General features: G+C 38.1%; 8 non-coding genes across 8 annotated transcripts; all 8 read right to left on the bottom strand.

The window, feature by feature from the left end:
- Positions 1–2,328: 2,328 nt before the first annotated feature.
- TRNAR-UCU (transfer RNA arginine (anticodon UCU)) lies at positions 2,329–2,414 on the bottom strand. Its single transcript is given in 2 exon segments — positions 2,329–2,364; positions 2,378–2,414. It is a non-coding gene; the product is annotated as a tRNA-Arg (tRNA).
- Positions 2,415–3,218: 804 nt separating this feature from the next.
- On the bottom strand, positions 3,219–3,304 carry TRNAR-UCU (transfer RNA arginine (anticodon UCU)). The gene is given in 2 exon segments: positions 3,219–3,254; positions 3,268–3,304. It is a non-coding gene; the product is annotated as a tRNA-Arg (tRNA).
- A 12,319-nt stretch (positions 3,305–15,623) lies between these two features.
- TRNAR-UCU (transfer RNA arginine (anticodon UCU)) lies at positions 15,624–15,709 on the bottom strand. Its single transcript is given in 2 exon segments — positions 15,624–15,659; positions 15,673–15,709. It is a non-coding gene; the product is annotated as a tRNA-Arg (tRNA).
- A 772-nt stretch (positions 15,710–16,481) lies between these two features.
- Positions 16,482–16,567, bottom strand: TRNAR-UCU (transfer RNA arginine (anticodon UCU)). The gene is given in 2 exon segments: positions 16,482–16,517; positions 16,531–16,567. It is a non-coding gene; the product is annotated as a tRNA-Arg (tRNA).
- A 1,674-nt stretch (positions 16,568–18,241) lies between these two features.
- TRNAR-UCU (transfer RNA arginine (anticodon UCU)) lies at positions 18,242–18,327 on the bottom strand. Its single transcript is given in 2 exon segments — positions 18,242–18,277; positions 18,291–18,327. It is a non-coding gene; the product is annotated as a tRNA-Arg (tRNA).
- Positions 18,328–19,099: 772 nt separating this feature from the next.
- Positions 19,100–19,185, bottom strand: TRNAR-UCU (transfer RNA arginine (anticodon UCU)). Its single transcript is given in 2 exon segments — positions 19,100–19,135; positions 19,149–19,185. It is a non-coding gene; the product is annotated as a tRNA-Arg (tRNA).
- Positions 19,186–20,846: 1,661 nt separating this feature from the next.
- On the bottom strand, positions 20,847–20,932 carry TRNAR-UCU (transfer RNA arginine (anticodon UCU)). Its single transcript is given in 2 exon segments — positions 20,847–20,882; positions 20,896–20,932. It is a non-coding gene; the product is annotated as a tRNA-Arg (tRNA).
- Positions 20,933–21,704: 772 nt separating this feature from the next.
- On the bottom strand, positions 21,705–21,790 carry TRNAR-UCU (transfer RNA arginine (anticodon UCU)). The gene is given in 2 exon segments: positions 21,705–21,740; positions 21,754–21,790. It is a non-coding gene; the product is annotated as a tRNA-Arg (tRNA).
- Positions 21,791–21,832: the final 42 nt, after the last annotated feature.

Here is a 21,832-nt window from a genome sequence, read left to right as displayed (position 1 = left end):
AGTGGACTCGGACGCTCATGTAATTGCATTTCAAAGGCACAGTACAGTATTTCCCATCGTCTCCCCCTACCCCCATCGCCCTTCCCCCCTGGGAGCCTGCACAGGGAGGGAATTCAGGTCATGTGCAATGCACAAACGCTGAAGATCTACAGTAATGTTTTGCTCAGTTAGTAGCGTCAGAATACCCTCATTTCATTCCCGCTGTTTAGTTGCATTTAGCGTAAAGAATCGCTCCTGCAGATGTACTCTGATTTATATGTAACTTGTGTGCACCTTTCCATTGACTGTCTTACAATGTAGATAAAATAATACAGTGTATTATTACAATAAAAAAAAAAAAAGAAAGCACATCACGTCTCGAACCCTGGACCCCCAGCGTGGGAGGTGGGAGCTTTCACCCCTAGCCCACGACGCCTCATGAGAGACTCCCAATTTCATGTGTGAAAGTACTGCAAACAGCGCCAGGCCCCCACCCCATTGGTGTTGGTTTATGCCTTAGAGGACTCGGACGCTCGCATTTGTAAAGCACGGTATTTTCCACCGCCTCCTGCTAGCCTATTGCCCTTCCCCCCTGGGAGCCTGCACAGATCATGCAGTAGACAGGGAGGGAATTCAGGTCATGTGCAATACACAAACGCCGAATATCTACTGTATAGTACTGTTTTGCTCACTTAGTAGCGTCAGAATACACTCATTTCTACTCATTGCCGTTGTGCAGTTGCATTTAGCATAAAGAATCGCTCCTGCAGATGTACTTTGATTTATGTGAAACCTGTGTGCATCCTTCCATTGGATGTATTAGAGAGAAATGTTTTTTTTTTTTTTAAATGAATGTCACGGGAACACATAAAAAAAATGGTTGGCATTTCCTTCCCATTGGTGTTGGTTTACAGTATGCCGTAGTGGACTCGGACGCTCATGTAATTGCATTTCAAAGGCACAGTACAGTATTTCCCATCGTCTCCCCCTACCCCCATCGCCCTTCCCCCCTGGGAGCCTGCACAGGGAGGGAATTCAGGTCATGTGCAATACACAAACGCTGAAGATCTACAGTACTGTTTTGCTCAGTTAGTAGCGTCAGAATACCCTCATTTCATTCCCGCTGTTTAGTTGCATTTAGCGTAAAGAATCACTCCTGCAGATGTACTCTGATTTATATGTAACTTGTGTGCACCTTTCCATTGACTGTCTTACAATGTAGATAAAATAATACAGTGTATTATTACAATAAAAAAAAAAAAAGAAAGCACATCACGTCTCGAACCCTGGATCCTCAGCATGGGAGGTGGGAGCCTTCACCCCTAGCCCACGACGCCTCATGAGAGACTCCCAATTTCATGTGTGAAAGTACTGCAAACAGCGCCCGGCCCCCACCCCATTGTTGTTGGTTTATGCCTTAGAGGACTCGGACGCTCGCATTTGTAAAGCACGGTATTTTCCACCGCCTCCTGCTAGCTACTGTAGCCCTCCATTCCCAGACGCTCATGTATTTTAAAAGCACGGTGTTTATACATTGTCCTGTACATTCTTCCTTTTACACAATTACTGTAGTTGCGTCTCCATACACATACAGTACTCCATACTTTTTCCACCGCCTCCCGTTACGCCTACAGTATTGCCAGAGCTGTAGATCAATCCGCCGCTATACTGTACGATCGAAAGTACTGGATTAGTGGAGCATTAGCCACACAGTGGTGGAGATGTGTAATGCATGATGAGTATCTAGATCGCCTCAACGCACCTACCGGTGATTAAACTCAGCTATCGCCTTAGCGTGACTAAACGCCCGTCTCGGCAGAGAAACAGTCAAGATAAAGGTGGCTACATCTGTATATAGGTTTTGTATTTTTACCAGTATAGATATTTATATTAATTTATATTATAATAATTACATGGCTATCGAGTGTCAGATATTTATAACATTTCTCCCAAATGCAACAGCTATGTCTGAGTCTTCCTCTTGCTGTTTTGAAGTGCAAGTCCTATATCAGGTTTTAGCAATTGTGTAGGTTATTTGTAATACCCATCTAAGGATTTTTTATGATTTTTGAGTGTACTGTAGATACACTTTAAGCTTTGTATTCCTACGTGAGCAGACTCAACATAATATTTTCATTGTTGGTTAAAAATAACCATCCACATTTTTATTACCAGTTATTGATTTAAAGTATCTAAAATTGATTTGTAACTGGTCTTACATTTAAATGATTTTTATGTCAACAGCCTATAATTACTTTGTATATATAGTATATAGATCTCCCATATACAATGTCTATGTTATGTATCATTTTAAGTAAATTTTAAATGTTTGCATTTGAAGCTAATGAATGACTCTGGTGGGACTCGAACCCACAACCTTTGAATAACTACAACCTACTAGAAGTCCAATGCGCTATCCATTGCGCCACAGAGCCACTGAAGCAGCAAGCGTTTGTATCGACAGTACAACTTGTAGAATACTTTCATGTTTTAAAAGCTACAATCTGTGATGAAACAAATCTATTATGTCTTTCTTTTTTTAGTAGGATGTATATACAGAGTATTGTAGAGTAAGAGCCAAAATTTTATACTGATTTCAGAAATAGCATCCTCATTGTGTGAGGTGCAAAAAAATGTGGGGACAATTGCACCCTGTGTGAAATAGTAACTGTTTTTTGCAATACAAACTAAAGACCAAAATATTTTCTGAAATGTATTTAATGTTTAGAGTGCTTAACAGTGTAGATATTCATCTTATTTCATACTATAATGATAATGTTGCTACCCTGTGTCAGATTTTTCCAACATTCCTCTTGAATGCAACATCCCTGTCTGAGTTTTCGGCTGCTGATTTCGAGTGCAAGTCCTATATCAGGTTTAAGCAATTATTTAGCTAATATGTGATAACCATGTAAGGATTACAGGTAAAAAGGATTTAATGTTTTTTGAGTGTAGATACCCTTCAAGGTCTGCATAGCTAGCTGAGCAGACTCAACATTGAATTTGGTTGCTGGTTAAATATAACAATAAGCATTTTTGATCAGCAGTTATTGATTTAAAGTATCGAAAATTGAATTGTAATTGGTGATCTTACATTGAAAATATTTTTATGTCACCAGCCTATCATTACTTTGTATATATATATATATATATATATATATATATAGTAAATAATTCTCCTGTATACAATGTCTACGTTATGTATTAAACTTTAAATCTTTGCATTTGAAACTAAAGAACGACCCTGGTGGGACTCGAACCCACAACCTTTGAATAACTACAACCTACTAGAAGTCCAACGCGCTATCCATTGCACCACAGAGCCACTGATGTATCTTAATTTTGTATCAACAGTACAATGTGTTGAATACTCTTATGTTTTAAATGACAATCTGTGATGAAACTAATCTTTTTATTTTTCTATTTTTTAAGTAGGCTGTAAAGAGAGTATCGTAGAGTGAGAGTCAAATTTTTGTAATGGTTTCAGAAATAGCTCCCACTTTGTGTGAGGTGCAAATCAATATGAGGACAATTGCACCATGTCTGATTGAGTGTTTGTTGCAAAGAAACTGAAGACAGAAACATTTTGGTAACATTTACAGATGTAGCCACCTTTATCTTGAGTGGCTGAGGCGTTTGTCCCGATCGATCATATGCAGCGTAGGGAGGCGCGCCTAGTCACAGAGAGGCGTACCTAATCGCACGGAGGCAGACAGAGCGTTTGGCGTTACCTTTACGTGTAATACCTGCGATCAGCCACCAGATGTCGCTTTTTACAATCACCACTGAGCATGCGTGTGGTCTCCCGTAAAATACAATACTGAAATATATAATAAGGACTACTTTACTAAGGCGTCTCATTACGCTGCATAGAGTAAATACTCATTACGCTGCATTATTTAATACAGTACTGTATATACGACACAGACGCAAATAGTACAGCATACAGTATATGATCCATCTACAATACTTTATGAATACTGTATGTGAGCGTCCAAGTCCCGCAGACAAAACATAAAACCAGTAGTGTACACTGTCGCAAATGGATGTGTGTTAGAAGTTCACTATTGCCTCTCAAGATTAGGAATTTTGTACAGTACTGTATGTTATCGTCCTAATCCCGTAGCCATTACAGCATAATCAAAACCAATGGATTTATACATTTGTCTGCGGCGAAGTGGTGAAGTGTTTCGCTTCCTATACTCAGAGTCCCGGGTTCGATTCCTTAAGTACAAATGCATGTTAGTTTTTTTCAGACACTTTATTATTTTTTTTATTCACATAAACCAGGGCAAAGCTGCATGAGCGGTTCTACTGTTAAGGTTCTATTCTCCGTACAGTACACATACAATTCTGTAGCTGGGCAGACTCAATAGAAATGGCTACCACCTATGACTCCTTGCCCCACAGAGGCCCTATGCTACGGAGCAAGTAATAGTCCAGATTGTACAGACTATGGGGCAATGCTGAAGGAGCGTCACAATCCCCTAGCCAAAATACACAGGGGCGATGGGGATAAGCTACTGTAGGATTGCATACAGTATTACGGTACACCGGACTCAATCGCATAGCACACTATCAAAATGACCACTACCCCTGAACCCCCACCTCGTGGCAGGCAGCAGTCGGGTATGGAGTGAGAAATGGCATAAGTTGTGCAGGCTACTGGGCGATGCTGAAGGAGCGTCACAATCCCCTAGCCAAAATACACAGAGATAAGCGAGGTCTATGCACATTACAGTACGTTACACCGGGCTCGATCGCATAGCAAACTGACAAAACACAAGTTTTACATAAAGCAGGCCAAAGCTGCAGGAGAGTTTCTACTGTAAAGGTTCTATGCACCGTATGGTACACATACAATTCTATAGCAGGGCAGACTCAATTGAAATGGCTACCGCCTGTGACTCCTACAGTAGCTCCTAGGAGGCACTCAGCTATGGAGCAAGTAACAGCACAGATTTTGCAGGCTATGGGGCAATGCTGAAGGAGCGTCACAATCCCCTAGCTACAATACACAGGGGCGATAGGGATAATCGAGTGGCTGGAGGGGGTGTCCCCTTGATTTAAGGGGTCCCCACTCCTCCAGGGTACCCCGGCCAGGGGTGACTAGTTGGGTATTTAATTCCATGGCCGCAGGGACCGGTATAAAAGTGTCCCCCGGCTGTGCATTATCTGTCCAGCTAGTGGAGCCCGGTGCTGGTTAAAAAAATAGGTGGAACCCCTATGCTTTTTGTCCCCCAAGCTGCAGGAGAGTTTATACTGTAAAGGTTCTATGCACAGTGCGGTACACATACAATTCTATAGCAGGGCAGACTCAATTGAAATGGCTACCGCCTGTGACTCCTAGCTCCTAGGAGGCACTCAGCTATGGAGCAAATAACAGCACAGATTTTGCAGGCTACGGGGCAATGCTGAAGGAGCGTCACAATCCCCTAGCTACAATACACAGGGGTGATAGAGATAATCGAGTGGCTGGAGGGGGGGTCCCCTTGATTTAAGGGGTCCCCACTCCTCCAGGGTACCCCGGCCAGGGGTGACTAGTTGGGTATTTAATGCCACGGCCGCAGGGACCGGTATAAAAGTGTCCCCCGGCTGTGCATTATCTGTCCAGCTAGTGGAGCCCAGTGCTGGTTCAAAAAATACGGGGAACCCCTACGCTTTTTTGTCCCCCTTACTTTTTGCACCAGGACCAGGCGCAGAGCCCGGTGCTGGTTCTAAAAAGATGGGGGATCCCGTGTCCATTTTTTCCGTATTCCTGCCGGAATTCGACCGCAATTGCATATACTGTACCCCTTAATGTCACTGCTTACAGTATACAGTATTTAGACATGAGCTTGTGTACAGTATCTGTCATGAGGTGCTTTTTTCACTGACACTATAACTTTTTTCTATTGTAATATACTGTACAGAGGCGGCAAACTAGCAAAACGGGAATAATCAGCTTCTGCTGAATAAAATGAGATGCTACAGTACATGCCTATATTCTGTGAGTGACTGCGGCTCTATGAAATTAAATCAGAAAATGTAAATATGAAATGCATTACTAATGTGCGGCATTATGTGTATAAGGTGTACTACAATATTTTCTGGTGTAACATAAGGAAAGGGCTCTACTGCATGGTCTAATGCAGTGGTTCTCAAACTCGGTCCTCAGGACCCCACACAGTGCATGTTTTGCAGGTAAACCAGCAAGTGCACAGGTGTATTAATTACTAACTGACACATTTTAGAAGGTCCATACAGTAGGTGGAGCTAATTTTTTCACTTGTGATTCTGTGAGACCTGCAAAACCTGCACTGTGTGGGGTCCTGAGGACTGAGTTTGAGAACCTGTGGTCTAATGTAAATAAAGATGAATGTGGTGGGGTGTAATGTGAATAAGGGGCAATACTGTTAGGAGTAATGTGGTACTATGATATGATGTAATGAGAATAGAGACACTACTGCATGATATAATGTGAATAAAGTTGCAGTACTGTGTTGTGTCATTTCATCTTCGGGTATTATTGTGTTACCATGCCCCTTCCCAGCAAGAACATACTGTACACTGTTTTGGGCTGGCACTAAATGTGCACATTGTTCTTATTTAGATTATAGGGGGTAGGAGCGACAAAATGGGTGATGGTGCTGGGAAAGGGGTGCAGGGTTAGAGGCGGAACTACGTAGCATCTATGCAAGAGGGCATCAGCCAAAATCTAGCCTAGGGCATCATGTTGGTCAGGTATGGCTCTGATAATACTGTATACTGTACTCTTACTGTACTTTGCATTCAATACAGATACTGTTTGCACACAGGTTTTACATGAATCATTGGCAATGCTGCAGGAGTGTCTCATTAGGCAATCTAAAATATACCACGACTATGGGTGGAGATACAGTAGGGAAGTTCTGTCACCATAAGCTGTCTGCTGTGTATAGCATATTTCCATCTGAGATGCATTTGTGTGTTTGTAATAAGAAAAAAACATTTTACTGTACATTTAGTGGATACAGTATTTCTCCCCCATAATGACGTATCATACTGTACAGGTACCCTCATGTACTGTACCGTACCATATTGTAAAATTGAATATTTATTGGAAAAGCATCAATATTAATGTAAAAAAAAGTATTTATTACAACATCCGATTCCATGTACTGCACTGATCAAAATGTACAGTACTCTTATTCAGGACTTATAAAACTGAAAATAACTGTTCATACACATCAATAACATTACTACTGTATAATATTCTACATTAGTTTATGCAATAATCAGACAAAGGCAATTTTATAATTTTTTTTAATAATGCACCAATTTAAAATTTTAAACAGAAAATACAGTACAGAACTACATATTTGTGGCTTGACCATTTCTTTCGACTACAACAGGTAATACTTTATACAGGTGATTTATATAATTATTACAATGTTCAGGTGGGAGTACTTCTAGCCAAAATTTCTTTATCCCATCCAACAGTTGCTGTTTTGTTGTTGGCTTCGCAACACTCCTAATGTACCTCTTCAATTGAGCCCACACTAATTCGATTGGGTTCATGTCTGGTGATCTATATAAAAAAAAAAAAAAGCGTATAGAAAAAATTAATGACATTACAGTAAATAGAGAAAATTAAACATACAATATTGTACTGTTTATTAAACAAAAAAATAAATTTACAGTACTAGAGTGCTATCCAAAATTTTACTTGTACACTGTTGAAAGAATACTCACTCTGGTGGTGTGCGTTCCCAATTCATGCCTTTCTCTTCCATAAATTTGGCTGAGGCGGAGTGTTTAGGATCATTGTCTTGGAATATCCTATGGTGAGTTGGGTAATATTTATTCACAAATGGCACCATACATTCCTCTACTATTGTTTCTTGGAAAAATGTCTTATCCATGATCCCTACAGAAATCAAAAAATGTTGTTCATTAATAAGCAACTCCTTTTATTGTGCAGTTACATGTACTCTACAGTACAGCATGTATTTTTACAGAACACAGGCACAGAATAAAGTATAGTACTGTACCTTCGAAAAATAATAGGGGACCAGCTCCTAATCGTGATATGCCTCCCCATACATGGACTTTCAATGGATGCTTTGGGCATGGTTTTAATGAGATATGGTTACGTTTCCGGAATGACATTCTGGAGAACCGCTCAAGGGCAACAGACGATTCATCTGTGAAAATTACATCATCAAATGTTTCACCACTCTCAATCCATCGCCGTGCCTGTTCCACTCTCTTTTCTTTATTCACATCTCTTATCATTGGAGATATCCTGTGAAGAGCCAAAAATAATGAAATCAGATACAGTTATGAAATTACAGATTTACAGATTACTGTATATACAGTAGACTGTATGTGCAGTATACTGTATTATATACCTACTGTATACATTAAACTGTACATACATTAAGGTACATACAGAGTAATATATATATATATACATACTGTACACACACACACACACACACACACACACACACACACACACACACGCACACACAGTATATAATCATCACAATAAGCCGGCAATGCTTCATTGCTGTCTCTGAGTGCCTATACAGTAGGTATCTCTTTTGGGATAGAATATATACAGTATATACACACACACATACTGTATATAGTATAAAGTACACACTCTGTATAATGATTTATGGCATTGTTATATCACGTATCAAGGGATTATTAACAGTGCATTTACTGTATGGTTTATACTGCTTTCAGTATTTTACCTTGTTGCGCCAAAGGTCCATCCCATTTTCCATCGCATCCTTCTGATGCTGGTGGCCGATATGTCCAGGTCATACTTGGAATGGAGAATTCGTTTTATTTGCAAAGCAGTACGCTCATCATCCTCACGAGTTAGTTCCTCCACAATTTGTTGCACTCTCCTACAGTACAATACAGTATGAAAAATATGAATTAATGAACAGCACAATCACAGTTACAATAGATGAAGTTTTTTTTTATTTCCAAAAAATTGTCTATGGTATAAAGCAAGTCATTTAAACATTACAGTAGTGTACAGTACGTACCATGTGCATTTTGTAGGAAATACAAATCTGGGCGTTGTTCTCTCGAATGCATGATAGCGCACCGTTTCTAAAGTGACTATAATGCCACTTTCCTTGAGCCATGCATGGATCTCTTTGATGGTTTTATTTTCTTTTTTCATGTTGGCGATTATCTTGCTCATCGTTTTGTTGATAGTTACTGGCATGTTGTCCAACTATAATTCCTGTATGGAGAAAAAACATTTGTGAATACTGTAGTCTAAAATTTACACATCTGAAAATGTATAAGAGTTTTATGATAGAAGTTAATACTGTACATGTTTACTATCCAGTACCTGATGTTCAAATTTAAGTATTGTATACTGTACAGTACTGAAAATACCACTTCAGTGTTATGGACTGCAATTAGTTTCCTGTATGAAACAGATACAGTACAGTAAATAACCCTCCTTGGAAGTGCATGGGCCCTGTGAGACTTACAGTAGTGTACAGCATAAGGGGCGACTGACATGATGTACAAGCATTACATACAGTACATGTCAGTACTGTATGTAAATTCTTCAATTATTGCCTAACAACAATGCTGCTTACTGTATATTAAATACTGTAGGCCTAGAAATGTGCATCTCAATATAGTAGTTAAAAACACAGGGGCCTATGTGGATAAGCGAGTTCTATGCACACAAAAATGGCCGACGACCCTGAACCCCCAGCACGTGGCAGCGCTCGGATATGGAGTGAGATACAGTATGGTATACATTTTACAGGTCAGGGGGCAATGCTGAAGGAGCGTCACAATCCCCTAGCTCAATTACACCGGCGAGGTCTATGCACATTACGTTATACCGAGCTGGATCGCTTAGCAACCTGACAAAATGGCCTCCGACCGTGAACCCCCAGCACGTGGCAGCGCTCGGATATGGAGTGAGATACAGTATGGTATACATTTTACAGGCCAGGGGGCAATGCTGAAGGAGCGTCACAATCCCCTAGCTTAATTACACCGGGATAAGCGAGGTCTATGCACATTATGTTATACCGAGCTCGATCGCTGAGCAACCTGACAAAATGGCCGCCGACCGTGAACCCCCAGCACGTGGCAGCGCTCGGATATGGAGTGAGATACAGTATGGTATACATTTTACAGGCCAGGGGGCAATGCTGAAGGAGCGTCACAATCCCCTAGCTTAATTACACCGGGATAAGCGAGGTCTATGCACATTACGTTATACCAAGCTGGATCGCTTAGCAACCTGACAAAATGGCCGCCGACCGTGAACTCCCAGCACGTGGCAGCGCTCGGATATGGAGTGAGATACAGTATGGTATACATTTTACAGTCCAGGGGGCAATGCTGAAGGAGCGTCACAATCCCCTAGCTCAATTACATCGGCGAGGTCTATGCACATTACGTTATACCGAGCTGGATCGCTTAGCAACCTGACAAAATGGCCGCCGACCGTGAACTCCCAGCACGTGGCAGCGCTCGGATATGGAGTGAGATACAGTATGGCATACATTTTACAGTCCAGGGGGCAATGCTGAAGGAGCGTTACAATCCCCTAGCTCAATTACACCGGCGAGGTCTATGCACATTACGTTATACCGAGCTGGATCGCTTAGCAACCTGACAAAATGGCCGCCGACCGTGAACTCCCAGCACGTGGCAGCGCTCGGATATGGAGTGAGAGATGGTATACATTTTAAAATACACCGGGATAAATTGTACAGGCCAGGGAGCAATGCACAGGGACATTCATCATTTACGTATATAAATAATTGTAAACCGTAAATGAAAGAATTACCGGTCAAATACTGTATGACGAAACTGTGTCAATGAGCTGGAACACGTGAGCCTAGCAGAAGTTTTCAAAGGCAGAAACAGAGAGCAAATTATCAGGAGATTTCGCAAAGGTCGGAGACGATCCACACAGCAAGTCTGCTTACGAGGAAATAGCTTTGCAAAGTGGGTAGCGGGCGGTGACTGAGACGCTCGCATTTGTAAAGCACGGTATTTTCCACCACCTCCTGCTAGCCTATTGCCCTTCCCCCCTGGGAGCCTGCACAGATCATGCAGTAGACAGGGAGGGAATTCAGGTCATGTGCAATACACAAACGCCGAATATCTACTGTATAGTACTGTTTTGCTCACTTAGAAGCGTCAGAATACACTAATTTCTACTCATTGCCGTTGTGCAGTTGCATTTAGCGTAAAGAATCGCTCCTGCAGATGTACTTTGATTTATGTGAAACCTGTGTGCATCCTTCCATTGGATGTATTAGAGAGAAATGTTTTTTTTTTTTTAAATGAATGTCACGGGAACACATAAAAAAAATGGTTGGCATTTCCTTCCCATTGGTGTTGGTTTACAGTATGCCGTAGTGGACTCGGACGCTCATGTAATTGCATTTCAAAGGCACAGTACAGTATTTCCCATCGTCTCCCCCTACCCCCATCGCCCTTCCCCCCTGGGAGCCTGCACAGGGAGGGAATTCAGGTCATGTGCAATACACAAACGCTGAAGATCTACAGTACTGTTTTGCTCAGTTAGTAGCGTCAGAATACCCTCATTTCATTCCCGCTGTTTAGTTGCATTTAGCGTAAAGAATCGCTCCTGCAGATGTACTCTGATTTATATGTAACTTGTGTGCACCTTTCCATTGACTGTCTTACAATGTAGATAAAATAATACAGTGTATTATTACAATAAAAAAAAAAAAAGAAGGCACATCACGTCTCAAACCCTGGACCCCCCAGCGTGGGAGGTGGGAGCCTTCACCCCTAACCCACGACGCCTCATGAGAATCTCCCAATTTCATGTGTGAAAGTACTGCAAACAGCGCCCGGCCCCCACCCCATTGGTGTTGGTTTATGCCTTAGAGGACTCGGACGCTCGCATTTGTAAAGCACGGTATTTTCCACCGCCTCCTGCTAGCCTATTGCCCTTCCCCCCTGGGAGCCTGCACAGATCATGCAGTAGACAGGGAGGGAATTCAGGTCATGTGCAATACACAAACGCCAAATATCTACTGTATAGTACTGTTTTGCTCACTTAGTAGCGTCTGAATACACTCATTTCTACTCATTGCCGTTGTGCAGTTGCATTTAGCGTAAAGAATCGCTCCTGCAGATGTACTTTGAATTATGTGAAACCTGTGTGCATCCTTCCATTGGATGTATTAGAGAGAACATTTTTTTTTTTTAAATGAATGTCACGGGAACACATAAAAAAAATGGTTGGCATTTCCTTCCCATTGGTGTTGGTTTACAGTATGCCGTAGTGGACTCGGACGCTCATGTAATTGCATTTCAAAGGCACAGTACAGTATTTCCCATCGTCTCCCCCTACCCCCATCGCCCTTCCCCCCTGGGAGCCTGCACAGGGAGGGAATTCAGGTCATGTGCAATACACAAACGCTGAAGATCTACAGTACTGTTTTGCTCAGTTAGTAGCGTCAGAATACCCTCATTTCATTCCCGCTGTTTAGTTGCATTTAGCGTAAAGAATCGCTCCTGCAGATGTACTCTGATTTATATGTAACTTGTGTGCACCTTTCCATTGACTGTCTTACAATGTAGATAAAATAATACAGTGTATTATTACAATAAAAAAAAAAAAAAGAAAGCACATCACGAACCCTGGACCCCCAGCGTGGGAGGTGGGAGCTTTCACCCCTAGCCCACGACGCCTCATGAGAGACCCCCAATTTCATGTGTGAAAGTACTGCAAACAGCGCCAGGCCCCCACCCCATTGGTGTTGGTTTATGCCTTAGAGGACTCGGACGCTCGCATTTGTAAAGCACGGTATTTTCCACCGCCTCCTGCTAGCCTATTGCCATTCCCCCCTGGGAGCCTGCACAGATCATGCAGTAGACAGGGAGGGAATTCAGGTCATGTGCAATACACAAACGCCGAATATCTACTGTATAGTACTGTTTTGCTCACTTAGTAGCGTCAGAATACACTCATTTCTACTCATTGCCGTTGTGCAGTTGCATTTAGCGTAAAGAATCGCTCCTGCAGATGTACTTTGATTTATGTGAAACCTGTGTGCATCCTTCCATTGGATGTATTAGAGAGAAATGTTTTTTTTTTTTTTTAAATGAATGTCACAGGAACACATAAAAAAAAATGGTTGGCATTTCCTTCCCATTGGTGTTGGTTTACAGTATGCCGTAGTGGACTCGGACGCTCATGTAATTGCATTTCAAAGGCATAGTACAGTATTTCCCATCGTCTCCCCCTACCCCCATCGCCCTTCCCCCCTGGGAGCCTGCACAGGGAGGGAATTCAGGTCATGTGCAATACACAAACGCTGAAGATCTACAGTACTGTTTTGCTCAGTTAGTAGCGTCAGAATACCCTCATTTCATTCCCGCTGTTTAGTTGCATTTAGCGTAAAGAATCGCTCCTGCAGATGTACTCTGATTTATATGTAACTTGTGTGCACCTTTCCATTGACTGTCTTACAATGTAGATAAAATAATACAGTGTATTATTACAATAAAAAAAAAAAAAGAAAGCACATCACGTCTCGAACCCTGGATCCTCAGCATGGGAGGTGGGAGCCTTCACCCCTAGCCCACGACGCCTCATGAGAGACTCCCAATTTCATGTGTGAAAGTACTGCAAACAGCGCCCGGCCCCCACCCCATTGTTGTTGGTTTATGCCTTAGAGGACTCGGACGCTCGCATTTGTAAAGCACGGTATTTTCTACCGCCTCCTGCTAGCTACTGTATCCCTCCATTCCCAGACGCTCATGTATTTTACACAGATCATGCAGTAGACAGGGAGGGAATTCAGGTCATGTGCAATACACAAACGCCGAATATCTACTGTATAGTACTGTTTTGCTCACTTAGTAGCGTCAGAATACACTCATTTCTACTCATTGCCGTTGTGCAGTTGCATTTAGCGTAAAGAATCGCTCCTGCAGATGTACTTTGATTTATGTGAAACCTGTGTGCATCCTTCCATTGGATGTATTAGAGAGAAAAATTTTTTTTTAAAAATGAATAACTATAACCTACTAGAAGTCCAATGCGCTATCCATTGCGCCACAGAGCCACTGAAGCAGCAAGCGTTTGTATCGACAGTACAACTTGTAGAATACTTTCATGTTTTAAAAGCTACAATCTGTGATGAAACAAATCTATTATGTCTTTCTTTTTTTAGTAGGATGTATTGCAATACAAACTAAAGACCAAAATATTTTCTAAAATGTATTTAATGTTTAGCGTGCTTAACAGTGTAGATATTCATCTTATTTCATACTATAATGATAATGTTGCTAACCTGTGTCAGATATTTGCAACATTCCTCTTGAATGCAACATCCCTGTCTGAGTTTTCCGGCTGCTGATTTCGAGTGCAAGTCCTATATCAGGTTTAAGCAATTATTTAGCTAATATGTGATAACCATGTAAGGATTACAGGTAAAAAGGATTTAATGTTTTTTGAGTGTAGATACCCTTCAAGGTCTGCATAGCTAGCTGAGCAGACTCAACATTGAATTTGGTTGCTGGTTAAATATAACAATAAGCATTTTTGATCAGCAGTTATTGATTTAAAGTATCGAAAATTGATTTGTAATTGGTGATCTTACATTGAAAAGATTTTTATGTCACCAGCCTATCATTACTTTGTATATATATATATATATATATATATATATATATAGTAAATAAGTCTCCTGTATACAATGTCTACGTTATGTATTATTGTAAGTAAACTTTAAATCTTTGCATTTGAAACTAAAGAATGACTCTGATGGGACTAGAACCAACAACCTTTGAATAACTACAACCTACTAGAAGTCCAATGCACTCTCCATTGCACCACAGAGCCACTGATGTATCATATTTTTGTATCAACAGTACAATGTGTTGAATACTCTTATGTTTTAAATGACACAATCTGTGATTAAACTAATCTTTTTATTTTTCTATTTTTTAAGTATGCTGTAAAGAGAGTATCGTAGAGTGAGAGTCAAATTTTTGTAATGATTTCAGAAATAGCTCCCACTTTGTGTGAGGTGCAAATCAATATGGGTACAATTGCACCATGTCTGATTGAGTGTTTGTTGCAAAGAAACTGAAGACAGAAACATTTTGGTAACATTTATATAGGTTTTGTATTTTTACCAGTATAGATATTTATATTAATTTATATTATAATAATTACATGGCTATCGAGTGTCATATATTTATAACATTGCTCTTGAATGCAACAGCTATGTCTGAGTCTTCCTCTTGCTGTTTTCAAGTGCAAGTCCTTTATCAGGTTTTAGCAATTGTGTAGGTTATTTGTAATACCCATCTAAGGATTTTTTATGATTTTTGAGTGTACTGTAGATACACTTCAAGCTTTGTATTCCTACGTGAGCAGACTCAACATAATATTTTGATTGCTGGTTAAAAATAACCATCCACATTTTTATTATCAGTTATTGATTTAAAGTATCTAAAATTGATTTGTAACTGGTCTTACATTTAAATGATTTTTATGTCACCAGCCTATCATTACTTTGTGTATATATATATATATATATATATAGTAAATAAGTCTCCTGTATACAATGTCTACGTTATGTATTATTGTAAGTAAACTTTAAATCTTTGCATTTGAAACTAAAGAACGACTCTGGTGGGACTCGAACCCACAACCTTTGAATAACTACAACCTACTAGAAGTCCAATGCGCTATCCATTGCGCCACAGAGCCACTGATGTATCATATTTTTGTATCAACAGTACAATGTGTTGAATACTCTTATGTTTTAAATGACACAATCTGTGATGAAACTAATCTTTTTATTTTTCTATTTTTTAAGTATGCTGTAAAGAGAGTATCGTAGAGTGAGAGTAACATTTTTGTAATGATTTCAGAAATGGCTCCCACTTTGTGTGAGGTGCAAATCAATATGGAGACAATTGCACCATATCTGATTGAGTGTTTGTTGCAAAGAAACTGAAGACAGAAACATTTTGGTAACATTTATATAGGTTTTGTATTTTTACCAGTATAGATATTTATATTAATTTATATTATAATAATTACATGGCTATCGAGTGTCAGATATTTATAACATTTCTCCCAAATGCAACAGCTATGTCTGAGTCTTCCTCTTGCTGTTTTCAAGTGCAAGTCCTATATCAGGTTTTAGCAATTGTGTAGGTTATTTGTAATACCCATCTAAGGATTTTTTATGATTTTTGAGTGTACTGTAGATACACTTTAAGCTTTGTATTCCTACGTGAGCAGACTCAACATAATATTTTCATTGCTGGTTAAAAATAACCATCCACATTTTTATTACCAGTTATTGATTTAAAGTATCTAAAATTGATTTGTAACTGGTCTTACATTTAAATGATTTTTATGTCAACAGCCTATAATTACTTTGTATATATAGTATATAGGTCTCCCATATACAATGTCTATGTTATGTATCATTTTAAGTAAATTTTAAATGTTTGCATTTGAAGTTAAAGAATGACTCTGGTGAGACTTGAACCCACAACCTTTGAATAACTACAACCTACTAGAAGTCCAATGCGCTATCCATTGCGCCACAGAGCCATTGAAGCAGCACGCGTTTGTATCGATAGTACAACTTGTAGAATACTTTCAAGTTTTAAAAGCTACAATCTGTGATGAAACAAATCTATTATGTCTTTCTTTTTTTAGTAGGATGTATATACAGAGTATTGTAGAGTAAGAGCCAAAATTTTATACTGATTTCAGAAATAGCATCCTCATTGTGTGAGGTGCAAAAAATGTGGGGACAATTGCACCCTGTGTGAAATAGTAACTGTTTATTGCAATACAAACTAAAGACCAAAATATTTTCTAAAATGTATTTAATGTTTAGAGTGCTTAAAAATATTTTCATACTATAATGATAATGTTGCTAACCTGTGTCAGATATTTTCCAACATTCCTCTTGAATGCAACATCCCTGTCTGAGTTTTCCGGCTGCTGATTTCGAGTGCAAGTCCTATATCAGGTTTAAGCAATTATTTAGCTAATATGTGACAACCATGTAAGGATTACAGGTAAAAAGGATTTAATGTTTTTTGAGTGTAGATACCCTTCAAGGTCTGCATAGCTAGCTGAGCAGACTCAACATTGAATTTGGTTGCTGGTTAAATATAACAATAAGCATTTTTGATCAGCAGTTATTGATTTAAAGTATCGAAAATTGATTTGTAATTGGTGATCTTACATTGAAAAGATTTTTATGTCACCAGCCTATCATTACTTTGTATATATATATATATATATATATATATATATATAGTAAATAAGTCTCCTGTATACAATGTCTACGTTATGTATTATTGTAAGTAAACTTTAAATCTTTGCATTTGAAACTAAAGAATGACTCTGATGGGACTAGAACCAACAACCTTTGAATAACTACAACCTACTAGAAGTCCAATGCACTATCCATTGCACCACAGAGCCACTGATGTATCATATTTTTGTATCAACAGTACAATGTGTTGAATACTCTTATGTTTTAAATGACACAATCTGTGATGAAACTAATCTTTTTCTTTTTCTTTTTTATAAGTATGCTGTAAAGAGAGTATCGTAGAGTGAGAGTCAAATTTTTGTAATGATTTCAGAAATAGCTCCCACTTTGTGTGAGGTGCAAATCAATATGGGTACAATTGCACCATGTCTGATTGAGTGTTTGTTGCAAAGAAACTGAAGACAGAAACATTTTGGTAACATTTATATAGGTTTTGTATTTTTACCAGTATAGATATTTATATTAATTTATATTATAATAATTACATGGCTATCGAGTGTCATATATTTATAACATTGCTCTTGAATGCAACAGCTATGTCTGAGTCTTCCTCTTGCTGTTTTCAAGTGCAAGTCCTTTATCAGGTTTTAGCAATTGTGTAGGTTATTTGTAATACCCATCTAAGGATTTTTTATGATTTTTGAGTGTACTGTAGATACACTTCAAGCTTTGTATTCCTACGTGAGCAGACTCAACATAATATTTTGATTGCTGGTTAAAAATAACCATCCACATTTTTATTATCAGTTATTGATTTAAAGTATCTAAAATTGATTTGTAACTGGTCTTACATTTAAATGATTTTTATGTCACCAGCCTATCATTACTTTGTGTATATATATATATATATATAGTAAATAAGTCTCCTGTATACAATGTCTACGTTATGTATTATTGTAAGTAAACTTTAAATCTTTGCATTTGAAACTAAAGAACGACTCTGGTGGGACTCGAACCCACAACCTTTGAATAACTACAACCTACTAGAAGTCCAATGCGCTATCCATTGCGCCACAGAGCCACTGATGTATCATATTTTTGTATCAACAGTACAATGTGTTGAATACTCTTATGTTTTAAATGACACAATCTGTGATGAAACTAATCTTTTTATTTTTCTATTTTTTAAGTATGCTGTAAAGAGAGTATCGTAGAGTGAGAGTTACATTTTTGTAATGATTTCAGAAATGGCTCCCACTTTGTGTGAGGTGCAAATCAATATGGGGACAATTGCACCATATCTGATTGAGTGTTTGTTGCAAAGAAACTGAAGACAGAAACATTTTGGTAACATTTATATAGGTTTTGTATTTTTACCAGTATAGATATTTATATTAATTTATATTATAATAATTACATGGCTATCGAGTGTCAGATATTTATAACATTTCTCCCAAATGCAACAGCTATGTCTGAGTCTTCCTCTTGCTGTTTTCAAGTGCAAGTCCTATATAAGGTTTTAGCAATTGTGTAGGTTATTTGTAATACCCATCTAAGGATTTTTTATGATTTTTGAGTGTACTGTAGATACACTTTAAGCTTTGTATTCCTACGTGAGCAGACTCAACATAATATTTTCATTGCTGGTTAAAAATAACCATCCACATTTTTATTACCAGTTATTGATTTAAAGTATCTAAAATTGATTTGTAACTGGTCTTACATTTAAATGATTTTTATGTCAACAGCCTATAATTACTTTGTATATATAGTATATAGGTCTCCCATATACAATGTCTATGTTATGTATCATTTTAAGTAAATTTTAAATGTTTGCATTTGAAGCTAAAGAATGACTCTGGTGGGACTCGAACCCACAACCTTTGAATAACTACAACCTACTAGAAGTCCAATGCGCTATCCATTGCGCCACAGAGCCACTGAAGCAGCAAGCATTTGTATCGACAGTACAACATGTAGAATACTTTCAAGTTTTAAAAGCTACAATCTGTGATGAAACAAATCTATTATGTCTTTCTTTTTTTAGTAGGATGTATATACAGAGTATTGTAGAGTAAGAGCCAAAATTTTATACTGATTTCAGAAATAGCATCCTCATTGTGTGAGGTGCAAAAAATGTGGGGACAATTGCACCCTGTGTGAAATAGTAACTGTTTATTGCAATACAAACTAAAGACCAAAATATTTTCTAAAATGTATTTAATGTTTAGAGTGCTTAAAAATTATTTCATACTATAATGATAATGTTGCTAACCTGTGTCAGATATTTTCCAACATTCCTCTTGAATGCAACATCCCTGTCTGAGTTTTCCGGCTGCTGATTTCGAGTGCAAGTCCTATATCAGGTTTAAGCAATTATTTAGCTAATATGTGATAACCATGTAAGGATTACAGGTAAAAAGGATTTAATGTTTTTTTGAGTGTAGATACCCTTCAAGGTCTGCATAGCTAGCTGAGCAGACTCAACATTGAATTTGGTTGCTGGTTAAATATAACAATAAGCATTTTTGATCAGCAGTTATTGATTTAAAGTATCGAAAATTGATTTGTAATTGGTGATCTTACATTGAAAAGATTTTTATGTCACCAGCTTATCATTACTTTGTATATAAATATATATATAGTAAATAAGTCTCCTGTATACAATGTCTACGTTATGTATTATTGTAAGTAAACTTTAAATCTTTGCATTTGAAACTAAAGAATGACTCTGATGGGACTAGAACCAACAACCTTTGAATAACTACAACCTACTAGAAGTCCAATGCACTATCCATTGCACCACAGAGCCACTGATGTATCATATTTTTGTATCAACAGTACAATGTGTTGAATACTCTTATGTTTTAAATGACACAATCTGTGATGAAACTAATCTTTTTATTTTTCTATTTTATAAGTATGCTGTAAAGAGAGTATCGTAGAGTGAGAGTCAAATTTTTGTAATGATTTCAGAAATAGCTCCCACTTTGTGTGAGGTGCAAATCAATATGGGTACAATTGCACCATGTCTGATTGAGTGTTTGTTGCAAAGAAACTGAAGACAGAAACATTTTGGTAACATTTATATAGGTTTTGTATTTTTACCAGTATAGATATTTATATTAATTTATATTATAATAATTACATGGCTATCGAGTGTCATATATTTATAACATTGCTCTTGAATGCAACAGCTATGTCTGAGTCTTCCTCTTGCTGTTTTCAAGTGCAAGTCCTTTATCAGGTTTTAGTAATTGTGTAGGTTATTTGTAATACCCATCTAAGGATTTTTTATGATTTTTGAGTGTACTGTAGATACACTTCAAGCTTTGTATTCCTACGTGAGCAGACTCAACATAATATTTTGATTGCTGGTTAAAAATAACCATCCACATTTTTATTATCAGTTATTGATGTAAAGTATCTAAAATTGATTTGTAACTGGTCTTACATTTAAATGATTTTTATGTCACCAGCCTATCATTACTTTGTGTATATATATATATATATATATAGTAAATAAGTCTCCTGTATACAATGTCTACGTTATGTATTATTGTAAGTAAACTTTAAATCTTTGCATTTGAAACTAAAGAATGACTCTGGTGGGACTCGAACCCACAACCTTTGAATAACTACAACCTACTAGAAGTCCAATGCGCTATCCATTGCGCCACAGAGCCACTGATGTATCATATTTTTGTATCAACAGTACAATGTGTTGAATACTCTTATGTTTTAAATGACACAATCTGTGATGAAACTAATCTTTTTATTTTTATATTTTTTAAGTATGCTGTAAAGAGAGTATCGTAGAGTGAGAGTAACATTTTTGTAATGATTTCAGAAATGGCTCCCACTTTGTGTGAGGTGCAAATCAATATGGGGACAATTGCACCATATCTGATTGAGTGTTTGTTGCAAAGAAACTGAAGACAGAAACATTTTGGTAACATTTATATAGGTTTTGTATTTTTACCAGTATAGATATTTATATTAATTTATATTATAATAATTACATGGCTATCGAGTGTCAGATATTTATAACATTTCTCCCAAATGCAATAGCTATGTCTGAGTCTTCCTCTTGCTGTTTTCAAGTGCAAGTCCTATATCAGGTTTTAGCAATTGTGTAGGTTATTTGTAATACCCATCTAAGGATTTTTTATGATTTTTGAGTGTACTGTAGATACACTTTAAGCTTTGTATTCCTACGTGAGCAGACTCAACATAATATTTTCATTGCTGGTTAAAAATAACCATCCACATTTTTATTACCAGTTATTGATTTAAAGTATCTAAAATTGATTTGTAACTGGTCTTACATTTAAATGATTTTTATGTCAACAGCCTATAATTACTTTGTATATATAGTATATAGGTCTCCCAAATACAATGTCTATGTTATGTATCATTTTAAGTAAATTTTAAATGTTTGCATTTGAAGCTAAAGAATGACTCTGGTGGGACTCGAACCCACAACCTTTGAATAACTACAACCTACTAGAAGTCCAATGCGCTATCCATTGCGCCACAGAGCCACTGAAGCAGCAAGCGTTTGTATCGACAGTACAACATGTAGA

This window comes from Pseudophryne corroboree, chromosome 4 (genome assembly GCF_028390025.1).
Source record: "Pseudophryne corroboree isolate aPseCor3 chromosome 4, aPseCor3.hap2, whole genome shotgun sequence".
NCBI classification, from domain to species: Eukaryota; Metazoa; Chordata; class Amphibia; order Anura; family Myobatrachidae; genus Pseudophryne; species Pseudophryne corroboree.
The sequence above is the reverse complement of the archived record's forward strand: the minus strand, read 5'-3'. Positions and strand labels throughout refer to the sequence as shown.